At 42.0% G+C, this 14,837-nt stretch overlaps 1 protein-coding gene across 2 annotated transcripts in view; it reads right to left on the minus strand.

The window, feature by feature from the left end:
• LOC126249630 (pancreatic triacylglycerol lipase-like) overlaps window positions 1–11,566 on the minus strand; it is a 486,518-nt gene extending 474,952 nt beyond the window's left edge. For both annotated transcript variants that reach the window (XM_049951303.1, XM_049951307.1), the window contains exon 1: window positions 11,503–11,566. The gene's annotated coding sequence lies outside the window, so the exon portion shown is untranslated. The remainder of the gene's footprint in view (window positions 1–11,502) is intronic.
• Between the last annotated feature and the right edge of the window lie 3,271 nt (window positions 11,567–14,837).

Genomic DNA, 14,837 nt, shown 5'->3' on the forward strand with positions numbered 1-14,837 from the left:
GGAAGAGAACTGCGATGTTTAAGAGGTGCGCTATTGCTTACTTGAAAGTTAGTAAATAGCTTGTTCGTGAAGGGTACTGTAAACTGGGGGATGTGATGAGCATTCTACTTTGGCCAATGAGAATGAAATTTTCGTGACTGGTGACAACGTGGAGCCCATCTTGCCAGGAACAACACTGAAGTAGGTGAACGTAACTTCCAATACCATATTCTCCATATCAACCATATATTTCGATAATCTAACATTTGTATCTCAGTTTTTGGTCGAATATGTGACGAGATTTGATTAGGAGGAGTGGATATAGTTACCCAATCATAAATCGTGGTCATAATACGTGGAGCACTAACGCTGCTGCCACTTTCTCGGTTCACGAAGAAGCAGTAAAGAGCACGCCCTCCTATTAGTTAATCCCACAGCCTTGGGATCCTCCTTACGTGTTTATAAAGTGAGTACTTGCAGCGAGAGAGAAAAACCAGCGCACATTCACACAGACACATGTGGCAACTTAAATCTCCTTTAGCTGACACCAATCGGTAGCCCTCACAGTGTTCCGCTATCCAAATAGCATAAACGAGGCAATGGTTTTACCATATCTGAAAGAATATTGTCTGTTATCCTTGAGACGTCACTGCTAAGAGAGAAATCTTCGGTGCAATAAATAAATTTTACATATATTGAATCAAATGACTAAACGACAAGCAAGTTTTACTAGGTTACGGAGGTGTGAATGCTCAAGTTACGCGAGGTACAAGAGACCGTTAGGTTGCTTCTTTAGCGCTGTCGGGACCAAATAAATATTAACTGTTGTGTCACGTACTCTGAACTGCTGCGCTCTCTTTCATCGTGGCAGGCAGTGACAGCTGACGCTTATGACTGAGGCCTTCTGTGGATTTTCCCAGTCACAGAGAAGTCAGCTCCGAGAGCGAATCACTACACGTACATGACAAGCTAATTTATACCGCGGCGAACGGAGCTGGTGGTGATACAGCCTGTCTTAGTAAATATTCCTTCCTGGGAACCGGCATTACTTGTAATTCTGGTCCACGAAGGGACACCTTAAGAGTGATTTTGTGAGTCCTGGTTGGTTCATATAACTGGCGGTCAGAAGAAGAGATGTCCCCAGTCCGCAGGTTGGCTTCAACAAAAAAAGTATTTTTCTAGGCATTTCAACTTGTGTGCCATTGATTGCCTTCTAATTCGGAACAAAACCAAGCAATCTACTACAGCGGAACATATAGTTTAATAAGGAATGAGGACCAGAGTACAGTTTGAATTTTTACACATGCACAAAACGTTGCCAGAGGCGTATGTCACGTTTACTGAAGAAAGAGGGGGGGGGGGGGGTTAACGTCCCATTGACGACGGGCACCATACCAGAGCTGAGTGATTTAGTGAAACCATAGAAAAATCTCAATCTGGATGGCCAGGCAGGGATTTGAAAGCCCTTCCTCACGAAGAAACTCCTGTGCCTCAACGTCTGGGCCACCACTTTGGGTCAGACATTATACGAGGCCGATGTGAAGTACCGCAACATTTAAGAGAAGCTATGTGGCTAATGGCAAATGTTTGGCGAGAGGCTCTGTGACAATTTAGTTAGTAAGAAAAACATCGAATGTAACAGTTGATTGTCTCCATTTCTTGTCAGCTAATTTTCAGCGTGTTTCCAAATAACGCCGTAAAACGACGAGGTACTGTAACGAAGCTGCGTGTTCGTAGCGTCTAAAATATTGAGACCAACACCACCCGAGGAGCACTTATCGTCATTTTCGGCCCTCGACATTCCGGAAATCATTTAAGGTCCATACATAACTGCAGTTTTGAAGAAATGTTTCATGTAATGGAAAGAAAACATAAAACAGGAAATAAAAATTACCGATTGCGGTCGGAAGAACACAAAACCATTTAAAAAGTAGGCATTATAATTCAAGGTAATGGTGACAGGAAACAAACAAAACCATAGAAAGTGATAAAAGTTTCGTGCTGCAGCACTGGGGCACTTCTGGTCCCTGACGCCCTCGCTCGATGCTAGTTCGAACATGTTCACGCGGCCCATGTATTCTCCCAACTGAATCTATTAGGATTTCGATAAACCACACTAGGCAAATACCCTCAGATAAATGAAACCAGTCGGTTTGGATCAGGAGAGCTACGTGGTCAAGTCAATGTCTGGGAAACTCTGTAGCGACATTGGTTGAGGTTTTTGAGGTTGGTTCTTCGTCTCAAATTGCTCTTTCGGTCACACCACATGATATCTAGAGCGATAATCTGCAGTACGTAGCCAGAGTGTTTAATTTCTACACTTAAGGTTGCACTAAGCGCAATCAAATGATAAATTGTGCGACACTCCATATCACGCAGTAATAGCACATCAATAGTATTGGTTACATACGTCTGTAGAAAGGCTTAGTTATTCAATTCTTTACATGTACTTTCAGCGCACAGTAAATTTATGAGATTGGTTCCTGTGTTACAAGAATTTATTCTGGACCGAAGCTCAACTACAGTATCACAAATACTTTTTATCTTTATAAGGTTACATCCTGAGTCGTTGTTAACCTACTGTTACTTAAGTTGCTAACCGTGCAAATCCCAGCCGTATGAGTCACAGAAGCGAGGGAAACTGTGACATTTGTTCGAGAGGTAGTGAGAGTTACTGGCAATGTTCCACATCCGTTCTCGTATATGTAAATTTCTTGTTACCGTCTGCACCGGTGTGCAAGTCTTAAAGAACGAAAGTAACTTTCGCATAATGTCTCACTGCCAAGTAACATAGCTCGATGAAACATAGAAAGAACTACCTGCTACAGTACAGCACTGCACAGAAGGTAACTGAAAGAAGTCCGCAATGAGACAAACAGAAATGAGACTTTTATCCAAAGGTAATAATTACACTGAAGTCACGGCGATTTATGATCGTCCAATGAACCTTACAAAAGGCGGGATTTACGTACTCTCAGATGGCGATTGTGTGGCACCCAGTAAAATTGTCGTAGATGATTGTTTTGGGGGTCCAGGTGTTATGGTGTGAGGAGGCATAATGTTGCATGGGCGTACAGACCTCCAAATCACCGAACACGGTGCACTCAACAGTAAACGTTATTGGGACACTGTACTCCTTACCCATCCTTCAGAGATGCATTCGGCTCTGACTTCATTCTTATGGATTACAAGGCGCTACCGCAACGAACTGCGCAGGTGGAGGTGCCCTTGGAAGGAGAGGATATTCGGCGAATGGACTGGCCCGCCAGTTCCCTCGTTAAATCCCATCACGCAAGTATGGGATGCGTTAAGGAGAGTTATTGCAGCACGTTCACATGCACCAACGACCATCTAGCAGTTGTGAACCGCACTGGTGGAGTAATGGGACTTCCTACCACGAGAACTCCGTACCAACCTTGTGGCCAGCATGGGAGCTCGTTGCAGAGCATGCATTGCTATCCGTGGTGGTCACGCACATGTTACGAACCATGCCCCTGTGTCGTGGATACCATCTTAAATCGCAGTGACTTCTGTGTAATTATTGTCTGTGAATAAAAGTGTCATTTCTCTTCTTCTCACTGGTAATTTCATGTAGCTGCTTCCTGTGCTATACTGTAGCAGTCCTTTCTGCTTTCTGTGTGTGGTTCAAGTTTCATCGAGTTGCGTTTCTTAGCAGTGACACATAACGCGATAGTTACTTTCTTCCTTAAGTTTTGTGCAGTAGTGTACTACTGGAGGTGAAAAGATTGAGGTAACAGGTAAAGTCCCTAGCGGCAGAGAAGCCTTGCCGAGCTTAAAATATAAAAAAATCTATATCACTCCAAATTGTGAACTTATATTCATTAACACTTCTGGATGAGCATTCATATAAAAGAAAAATTCTGGAAAATAACTTAATTTTAATATTCTTAGGTCTACGTTCTAATAATGACTTCCAATTAGAGCTATTGATTTTATGCAACTGGTTCAAATGGCTCTTAGCACTATGGGACTTAACGTCTATGGTCATCAGTCCCCTAGAACTTAGAACTACTTAAACCTAACTAACCTAAGGACATCACACAACACCCAGTCATCACAAGGCAAAGAAAATCTCTGACCCCGCCGGGAATCGAACCCGGGAACCCGGGCGCGGGAAGCGAGAACGCTACCGCACGACCACGAGCTGCGGACTTTTATGCAACTGTACATTTCAAAGCTACTTTGGGAAATAGATTTCACTGTTTCAAGGACCCATATTTCCCGGCGTTCCTTTCTCAAAGATCATAGTCTCTGACGATTCCGCTCTTCTTCCTTCGCTTCCTATGGCAGCCTCATTCGCCATAACTAATTTTGAATCCCCTTCATTCTACGGTGTTGTTAGTATTCTTAACATGCTTCTCATCCAGATTTCCCGTTCGTCTATAAGGTGGAAATGTCAAGCTATGAAATAACTGATGGCGATCGTTTCTGAGCCGCGCGGGGTAGTCGTGCGGTTTAAGGCGCCTAGCCACGGTTCGCGCGGCTCCCCCCGTCGGAGGTTCGAGTCCTCCCTCGGGCAGTGTGTGTGTGTGTGTGTGTGTGTGTGTGTGTGTGTGTGTGTGTGTGTTGTCCTTAGCGTAGTTTAAGTTAGATTAAGTAGTTTGTAAGCCTAGGGACCGATGACCTCAGCAGTTTGGTCCCATAGTCATTACCACAAATTCGATCGTTTCTTCACATATGCAATAAGAGCAGTTCCGACTCTACGATGTTCACGTCAAATGCCTCTGGGCGCCAGTAGCCTTTCCTGCTAATCGGATTAACGTAATTATTGGCTAAAGGCAGATGCCTCAAGGATGGGAAGAAATAGGAATTGTTTGTTTGAAAGATTACTTCATTTCTTCTAGTTGCATTCAACTGAAGTTTGTGTGCATGTTTCTTTAGTTTTGAAATCTTGGTAAATATTAGAAATAGAATACATGAAACAGTTTTTGTGAAATGATGTGGGTCAAGACGATGGTATGGTTGATGCGGGGGCGAAACTGGGACAGTCGGAATCGATACTGCTGAAGAAAACAAGTATACATCTAGAGGTAGCTGATGAGGAAGGAAGCCTTTCAGCCGACTGCCCAATCAGACGGTCCAGTCACACTGTGTGGCGTCATGGCGCCTTAGTGACGGATTTGCGTGATTCAGTGCGCTATCCTGGAACATTGATTGGATGTGTTTACTGGTGGCGAAGTTTCAGCTCATGCCCTTGGCGTCATCAGAACCGCTGACACCGCTGGCCAATGTCGAAATCTCATTTCGCTAGAATAGCAAACATAAAGTGTACATACAGATCATATCATTGATAAATGTAATGGTAGGGCAGCGGCGAGATTACACAAGACTGGTGGAAAAGTGTGGTGTGAGGCTGATTGTGCATAGAGCGATGTCACAACGCTAGAAAACTGTAGCGGAAAGGAAGATTTGCAGAGGATCGAAGCTTGGTGAAAGGACTGACAGTTGGCCCTCACTGTAAATATTTGTAACAAATTGTGCGTAAACACGCGGCCGATTACACTACTAGCGTCGACTGACATTCCAGGCGGCCAAACATATTACTGGCGTCGACTGGCGTTCCTTCAATTGAAATAGGCACACCCGTAAAATATATAGTAAGTATGCGTTAGGAGAGATTCAGAGTGGAACGATCACATAAAAATAGTTGTAGGAAAGGAATCTTACAGACTGAGATGGATTGGATGAACCTTCAGGAAATGTAATTCATCTGCTAGGAACACAATTTGGAAAACTGTTATTCGAAAGATTCTTCAGTGTTGCTCTTCAGTTTAGAGATCGCAACAGGTTTTATTAATAGGGAAAATAGAGAATATCAAAAGAAGAACCGTGGGTTTAGTCATGGAATCATTTAGCAAACGAACGAGGGTCATGAAACTGGTCCTCCAATTCCAGTGGTATACACTGCAAGAGGAATGTGCATTGCGAGGCGTGTATTCTAAGGAGAGTCAAGCAACGTATTACATTATCCTACGAGCATATCGTGAACTGACAATGACAGAAAAATCAGAGACATTCGAGTTCATACGTTGTGTCACCGACGGTCATGACTGGAGTAGGCGAGGAAGGCAAACGGTACAGGTACACGAAATTCTCTTGTCCACACACTGTAAAGTGTCTTGCGGATTATATATGTTTATGTAGTGCCAGGGAACCAAATACCTAACCGAGTTAACGAAGTGTCAGCAGAGTTTTATTGGCGACAGGAGGTAAAATTCTCTCTAATAATTCCGACGTAAAATTCACAGATGTAACAGAAATAGCCTCAAAAACATAGCAAGCCATAGATTTACTATTGTAAAATGGGGTATTTTTCAGGTGACTCTCCGTTGGTCTGCCGACTGCCAATTCACGTCGAACTAATGCACTTCGTGAAGTTGCAAGTAGAGTACTCGGCCCAGAGAGTATATATTTCACAATGAACAATCTGCGCCCAGATTTTTTCACGGTAGTTGCTTAATAGCCTGAGGGTGGCAGTTACCCTGAGATCACAAACAAATTTCTATTCTTGGAAAAGCACACCCTCTCCTAGGCAACAACATATTTTATTCCATTGACAGTTCTACCATCATCGGCTTTCGGGACATCGGCAGCTTTTTTTTCTATCTTTTCTACTTGACGAATTTGTTGTTGGTGGGGAAAAGAAATCACTTTTGAGGATGTTGTACTTTCCGGATAGAAGAAACATTGTACTCCAATGCTGGTGAGAAGTCGGAATTCCTACAAGTGTAGATTACCTTTTCACGCAGAGTAATATTGTAATTTGGTGGATTGCTCCGCCTAATAGAAACTCTCCTATGACTACCGTGCCACCACTCTTTCACCTAATATTGACGTTCATCACAAACATTCACTAGGCTTTGCAGCGTGGGCCGTGAAGCACGATACACAAAATAGTGAATGCATGCCGCTCACTGTAAAGATATCGAAGGCAGAGCAAAAGACCATTTCAGGTGTTTGATGGTATTTAAATCTCAGGACCGATTTCGAAGTTATACGGTTTCCATCTTCAGAGGTGCTTGCTGTGGCAGTCCCATTCAACCGAAACGTTGAAGCACACAAAGTGATCCAAAGCGTAACCACATCAGAAACTGGGAGCGTTACTGCAAGCATAAAACATGCCAGTTCTTCTCTGTACCCAATATGAAGGCTAAACATAGAGTTACTCAAGATACCATCATCTACTGCTTCTGTATAGACACGACATTTCCCTGTTCCTGCAAACCTACATACAGTGCACGTATCGCATAGACATCAGTCTTCGTATTTACGATACGACGAAGACAATAATACCGTTCAGTAATATTCTAAATCAAAATGGTGAAACAGTGAGGGTAATTTCTTATGAGCAGGAAGCTCGTCTGGATACAGCTAGCGAGAGTTGTCAGTGACGTCAGGCGAGGTATGAACTCCGGACCCTAGTCCTAGCCGGCCGAAGTGGCCGTGCGGTTAAAGGCGCTGCAGTCTGGAACCGCAAGACCGCTACGGTCGCAGGTTCGAATCCTGCCTCGGGCATGGATGTTGTGATGTCCTTAGGTTAGTTAGGTTTAACTAGTTCTAAGTTCTAGGGGACTAATGACCTCAGCAGTTGAGTCCCATAGTGCTCAGAGCCATTTTTTGAACCCTAGTCCTATCTTACTTAGAGATTCGTGCACCAATCTGTTGCTTAGGAGAGTGTTTGCCTTCCTTTAGGTTGTAAGCAAACGTATTTTTAGTCATACAGAACACAGATACTGACGTATTTTTGCATCTAAAACCTAACTGTAGTTGTCATTGTACATCCGTATGCACGTATCGGTGAAATAAATCGTCTCATTCTTTTCCATTCCGTCAGAGTCGGTTTATCCATATAGCACGTGCTACGGACCCCGAACTCTCAGGATCCTGCAGCAACACTGTCCAGTTTTTCGGGGGAAAATCAATTGTTATCAGATTTGCATGGAAAACAGTAACACTGTTTAGGATTACGTGCACATGATTGCGCAGCACTGAAAATAATGGATCATTAACACAAAGTTGTTTGTATTTTCGAACGCCTGAAGAATTCATTTGTCGTAACTCTAATTTATTGAACCACATTTTACTTCTCACTAATTGGCACTGAGCCGGCCGGTGTGACCGAGCCGTTCTAGGCGCTTCAGTCTGGAACCGCGCTACCGCTACGGTCGCAGGTTCGAGTCCTGCTTCGGGCATGTATGTGTGTGATGTCCTTAGGTTAGTTAGGTTTAAGTGGTTCTAAGTTATAGGTGACTAATGACCTCAGATGTTAAGTCCCATAGTGCTCAGAGCCATTTGAACCATTTTTAATTGGCACTGTAGTTTAATTTACATATTACAAACTTGTCGACAGTGATTGCTTTATATTGTTACCAAAGATCGTCTGAATATCAAAAGTGAAACAGTACGTGTTAATAATAATCCATTAATTCAACAGCCAGTGTGCATTTACAGTAAGTTTGTCTAACACGTACGAACGCATGTCCGTAAAGTTTAAACCATTCAGATACGCCAGTGTGGCCCCGCCAGAAGTCGCAATGTTAGGTTTCCGGTCTCCACCGCTAAGTGACATGTAAATCAGGTTCTAGCGACCATTAGTTAGCGATGTTTTACTGTGCAGCACAAGTGACGCAGGCAGCAATAAAAAACTAAAAGACTTATTATTAAATTAAGATCGAAATTCAAACCTATTGTTTTGTAATCTGACACGTACTCAATCTGCCTCCGAGCCGTACTATGGATAGGTTCTGAAATCAGAGACGATCTGAAGCTCCAGATTAACAAATCTAACGATACTGTTGCCAAGCAAAAGTCATTCTTTTCTTTTGTCAGGCTTTATTCACATCATTACTGAAAAGGGATATCTATGAAATGCTTCAACATGCAATAGCAAAACATGAAGAACTGGCGGTTAAGTGAAAAGGTATTTGGTTTTATTATCGAGTGCGGTCATGTTTGGAGTTTAAAATATAGTAATATCTGACCTTCATTATTTTCATTTTTAGACAAACAATCTACGAACCCTTGTAGAAAAACTGTAGGTACTGAGAGACGAATATTTTTTATTTGTAGCAATTTGGCGCTGTCCAGGAAATACGTCCACGTTGACCGAGTAATACGTCATTATAGAGCTACCATTCACAGAACAGTGAGCTTTGCATCACAATTGACACTGATCGCATGAAACTGTGAAAGTCATCTCAAATCTTCATGGCAATGGCTAATCCACTGTTCTCTGACGCCTCAATACAATCTTTCATTGTCCTTTAAGTCACGGAATAGCCGGCCGCGGTGGTCTCGTGGTTCTAGGCGCGCAGTCCGGAACCGCGCGACTGCTACGGTCGCAGGTTCGAATCCTGCCTCGGGCATGGATGTGTGTGATGTCCTTGGTTAGTTAGGTTTAACTAGTTCTAAGTTCTAGGGGACTGATGACCTAAGATGTTAAGTCCCATAGTGCTCAGAGCCATTTGAACCATTTGAAGTCACGGAATAATACTCTCGACTTATCTTCAAGTGGCATTTCTTATAGAAAATTTTATATTGCTACCCTGCATAATTTTAAGTGGAATTACTGAATCTCTAATCGCATATATTAAAAAGGTTGTTAATTCTTAGTTAAAATAAAGAGGCTACATCTATAGTCTACTGGTTAGCCTTGCTAGCTGCCTAAGTGCAAGTTACTAAAATAAGTAGCGAAATTGACTCGCAAGTCTCCGAAACAGCGTCAAATCTAAATAATTGCACACAGGCAGGAAGTCATGTGACAATATTTTTATCGTATGCGTCTATGTATATGCAGACTTTCTTTTGCTGACGCTGCTGCCACGAAGGTTCAGACAGACAGCAAAGAGCACACTTTGAACCCGACCCATTTTCTGAATGCTTTCGGAGATCATTTATTTTAACGTGTGCTACGAATTTTGTCTAAATTAAAGTTCCTAACTCTGTATTTCAGCAACTCATTATTCGTCCATGTAACGAGTACAAATGGAAAGTATCAACAATTACGAAGAATTAAAGTAACAGTTAAAATTGTATTTCACAAAACTCTTCATAATAAGGTGTGTACAAAAGTTTTTCATCGTCCTCTTACCGCCACCTTCTAGAATACAGTACAAAACACTGCCTCAGAATTTGACTACAGAAATGTCACTAACATGGCACACATTTTGAAATTCTTAACGTATATCTTATGTATGGACAGAAACTTCGGATTGATGTGAACGCATCCGGCAGTTTGTAAACTTACATTCCTACAGCCGGAGACTGACTAACCGCCTTCAAATGTGATACGAATGGACACAGAAGAATGCTAACTGTGCAACACAGCCAGACCAAGCGAATTATGTCCATGGAAAAAAGACAACGAAGCGGTGAAGAACAGCTTCAGGTACAGTGTGAACAGGGAGTTACTTTTTTCATTTCTTATGGAATCCTTCTGTGAGTATAATTGGTACTCTAGACAGTTACACATTAAGTTCAGTTTCTCATTTGTCCTCAGTACGCAAATTATGTCACTTTTCCCTCCAAAACACAGCACGTCACAGTGCTTCCGTCACTTCTAAATAACATAGCAGCTTCGTCAGGTTATGAAACATTTCAACCGAAAAACACATATTGCATTACAAAACCAAGCATCTAATTATACTTTTACAGGTAGCAACTCTAAAGTCACATATTTTCACTTTGCTTATTGGAATGAGAATAGAGAAAAGAATTGGCATTTCATACTTCCAGGAGTTTCAGAACACATCGATGTCATATGTAGCGAGTTCTCGTGTCGTCTGCTACAGATACTATCATCAGCTGACGATCGGCAAGATGTCGCTCGTGTATTGCTCAGCTGCTTGCCTCTGAGTGGCTACCTACGTCACGTGTGGGAAGAAGGCGCTGGTTTTGAAACCGCACTTCGATGCGACCCGCTGCCAGCGAATACACCGCCACGTCCACGGTGGTAGCAATAAGAACGTTTTGTCATTATTCGTGGTGGTGCAGTCATCTTATTTGCCCACAGCAGCAGCAGCAGCACTGAATATTCTCTATAAATGCGGTTATGACGTATTAGAACTGTGAAATTATTTTAAGAAATTACTTTAACAATTAGTTCTTTTCTCTTTCTCTGTCTGTTGTGTGTGTGTGTGTGTGTGTGTGTGTGTGTGTGTGTGTACTGATGCATCTTTTATGTCTCTGGATATTTAGATTATTGTACAATAACGAAGCATTTTCCGAAATTGAAAAAAAGAGAAGTCCTACTGATGTTCCATTGAAGAAATTATACTGTGAACAACAATCACTTAACAACGACCAGAAACAGATGAACCAACACAGAGTTCGGTAACGATGTGTTAAAAGCGAAGTATGAAAACGATGCTTTGTGCGACAATGGAATTGATTGCGAAATTAATCTACCTCTGAGCAACGCTGCTAAGACAGCCGTTGGTATACAGGGCAATCATATTTACAAATGTTGATTTGGCTAGCTGGTGAAAGCGCAGGCGACATTACCTTGGCGACTGACCGGCGTCGGCGTTAGCGCGCTCGGATTCGCTCGCAGCCGATAGTCGACTGGTGCGGCGACGCACCTGTTGCTGCTAGAAGCTGCGTCCCGCGCTGGCAGCGCCTCGCGCGGCAGCCGGCGCCAACCTGGCCGCTAGTTGGAGGGAGGCCTGCATCGCTTACATTCCACTGCTAGCAGCGAGTGCCCTCGCTGACAACACGCTGGAGCTGCGTTCCCGAGCGTGTGCCAAGTAAACCCTCTGTGTGGATCTCACCATTTGAACGAATCTGTTTCGCACACTGATAGTCTCTAGTGCTTCAAACATAAGGTTTCCGATGGCGCTCGGTTGGGACTGTATGAATGTTTATTGTTTATTGCAGCTGGCAAAGCTTCTTCTGTCCACTGTGCATTATGTGGTCTTCCGTCAACGTCGTGCAATTGGATGTCACTTGCGTGTAATACTGGCCCCTTCGTCAGTAAGACACGCAGCAACTTGTCACAGGAAAAAAGATACCGTAATGAGCGTCACGCTCGGGAAAGTGTATAAAAACCATTCCTCATTGACTGCGAAGAATTACGCCGTCAGTTTCTTCCGCGACCTGGTAAGTTGCGGTTTCAAAAATGGTTCAAATTGCTCTAAGCACTATGGGACTTAACATCTGAGGTCATCAGTCCCCTAGAACTTAGAACTACTTAAACCTAACTACCCTAAGGACATCACACACATCCATGCCCGAGGCAGGATTCGAACCTGCGACCGTAGCGGTCGCGCGGTTCCAGACTGAAGCGCCTAGAATCGCTCGGCCACACCGGCCGGCATGTTGCGGTTTCCTTCGACGCTAATATCCATCCCATTCCATTGGACGCCTTTGACTCGTAGTGTGTAACTGAAAGAGGCAGACTGCATTAGAAGCGTTTTTTTCCGTTTTTGTTTTTTGGTGTGTTGCATGGGCCCCGATATGAGGCTAAGAAAACTCTTTAATCCGTTCAATGATATAATGCATAAAATGCTGCAGTTTGCAAAACATTGTGGATAATGCTCGGTAATTTGTAACTCTTTATGGAACCCTGTTTTATAGAGTGAAATATTCTTCAAAAACTGAAATTCCCGCTCTGTTCTATTTTTTCATTTAAAATACAACAAAGAAGGAATAGTATAGCTGATAATAAAAACTGCAATTGAAATTAAGTGTTAACCGTTGCATGCTACCCGAGTTTTGGAGAACCTTGCGATGGGAGACGATAATTACATCAAGAGATCTGGTTTCAATATTTACAGCTTATTAGCATACAAAACACACTGCAAAATGTTTCCATAATCGTACTTTGTGTACACTGCTGCAATATGCGTTGAAAGCTACTAAGCTACAATGGTTGAATCAACAACCGCTACATTACAGTCGTATGAATGGATAATAATAGTAATGATATCTATTACCGTCCACAAAAAGTAATGTGAAGGTTTTACTTGTTTTTAGAAAACTTATCTGTGGCTAAGTCTTTCATGTTTATCTCGGTTGTTTAAGATCTGCGAACAATTAATACATACAGACTTCAAAGATGCTCTTCTGTAATAAGGAATAGGTAGGTAATGTTAAGAGCTACTTTGTAGTAATAAAGCAGGTCGGACAAAGGAATATTTATATGTTGAATCTTTCTTGTAGAAGTTGTAGGCATTTGGATGTCAATTTTGTGAAATTCAAGTGCAAATATCAGTAAATTTATCTTTCGATTCGATTTTGGGCTTCCGAAAAATTTACAAAGATTCCTTTCTTATACACTGGTGTACAGGTCCACAGACAGTAATTAGATAACAACTGGCTAGAGGTGTGAGCAGTTCCTTTATATGATTTTGAGGCCAACAGGAAATATTACTGACGGTGTTGCAGCTTCTAACTGGATGGTTTGTGAGCGTGTTTCTGGATTCGCCTTATGATCAATAGGAATGCTGCTAGGTGCTTCCTTGATGGCTATAAAATGATGGGAAAGTAATCATACAGACTTATATTTTTCATATCGTCTTATTTCAAACAGATCCGGAATATCTTCAACTTTCTTCCTTCCAAAAGAACTCTCCCTCAGAAATTTGATCGCTTACTGTACCGTTCCTAGTGTGTTTCTGTCTTATCGCACATCCTTGAGATCAATGGCCACTAGTTTCAACCGCTGTGTAGCACAATGAAAATACATGGCCTTTCGAAATTTGTCTCTGATCCTTTGTTGAACACTATCAATTGCCCCATCAGCCACGGAGCATTTGTCAAAACCCTTAGCCAGTAATCTTAGTATTTTCTGATCATACTTTTTCTGTGAATTTCAGAATAGGTATCTGTACTATAACAGTTCTACATACTCGGTAAAAACAATGAAGTCTTCTTTCGTCGTATAGCCAATATCAGAATTTAATTTAAGGTATCTTATGCTAAGGGAGAAATGTCAGCAGCCTCATCAGCTAATAATGACGACACTTCCCCATTTCATTGGCCTCATTTTACAGTTTCTTCCTGGATTACAGACCGAAAAATGTTTATCACATTGTTTTATACTGTGTGAGAAGTATGTTTAGATTTTCATGAGCGCGTTTTTATGTGGTATGCAAGAATTTTTATCTCTCGTATCGATGAACAAAAATAGTAGTTCTTCAAAAATTCCAACCTTAAAAGTGTTTTCCACGAAGTAAAATGTCATGCACATCACATAATATTACCATTTTCAAAATAGACTTTACCATGTCTAAATGAATCTGGCCTAGTCTTATAATCTCATTAAAAATTGAAAACAGTCCTCTTCCTGTCCCTCTTTTGCCCTTCCCCCCCCCCCCCCCCCCTCCACTTCCTTAGCGGCACCCATGATGTGTTGTGACCACAAAAATTTATCGTCTTTTTCTTTCTGTTTGTTCAGTTGTCTTCATTTTACATCCCACTTATTTTTCGTTTTGCATGAGTGCTGAACTCTATTAATCGTTTGTTTAGCATGACCTTGTGTCTAACCAGATGGGAGGGATTCTGCTGTGGTCCTTCCAGTATGCTTCAACGTGCTTTTATCTGATGATATCTCTTTAGGTGGGCTGTACCCGTATTTGCTAGTTGTCCTGTTTTTTAATTCTCTAGTTTCGTAAATATATTTATCTATGGTATTTTATATGCTCATTATGCATTTCGTGTGTACTTCGGCATAAATTATATGTCTGCTATTATGAACTAAGGGGTGCTCTTAGTATTCGTGTTAGACTTTTGTTTTGAAGTATATAGAACATTTTTACGTTTCGGTTACACGTGGTTCCGCAAGATCATAATGCATGTAATATACACTGTCCAGTCACATTAATGTTATCACTCGTCAA

Source organism: Schistocerca nitens, chromosome 3 (assembly GCF_023898315.1).
Source record: "Schistocerca nitens isolate TAMUIC-IGC-003100 chromosome 3, iqSchNite1.1, whole genome shotgun sequence".
Lineage (NCBI taxonomy): Eukaryota > Metazoa > Arthropoda > Insecta > Orthoptera > Acrididae > Schistocerca > Schistocerca nitens.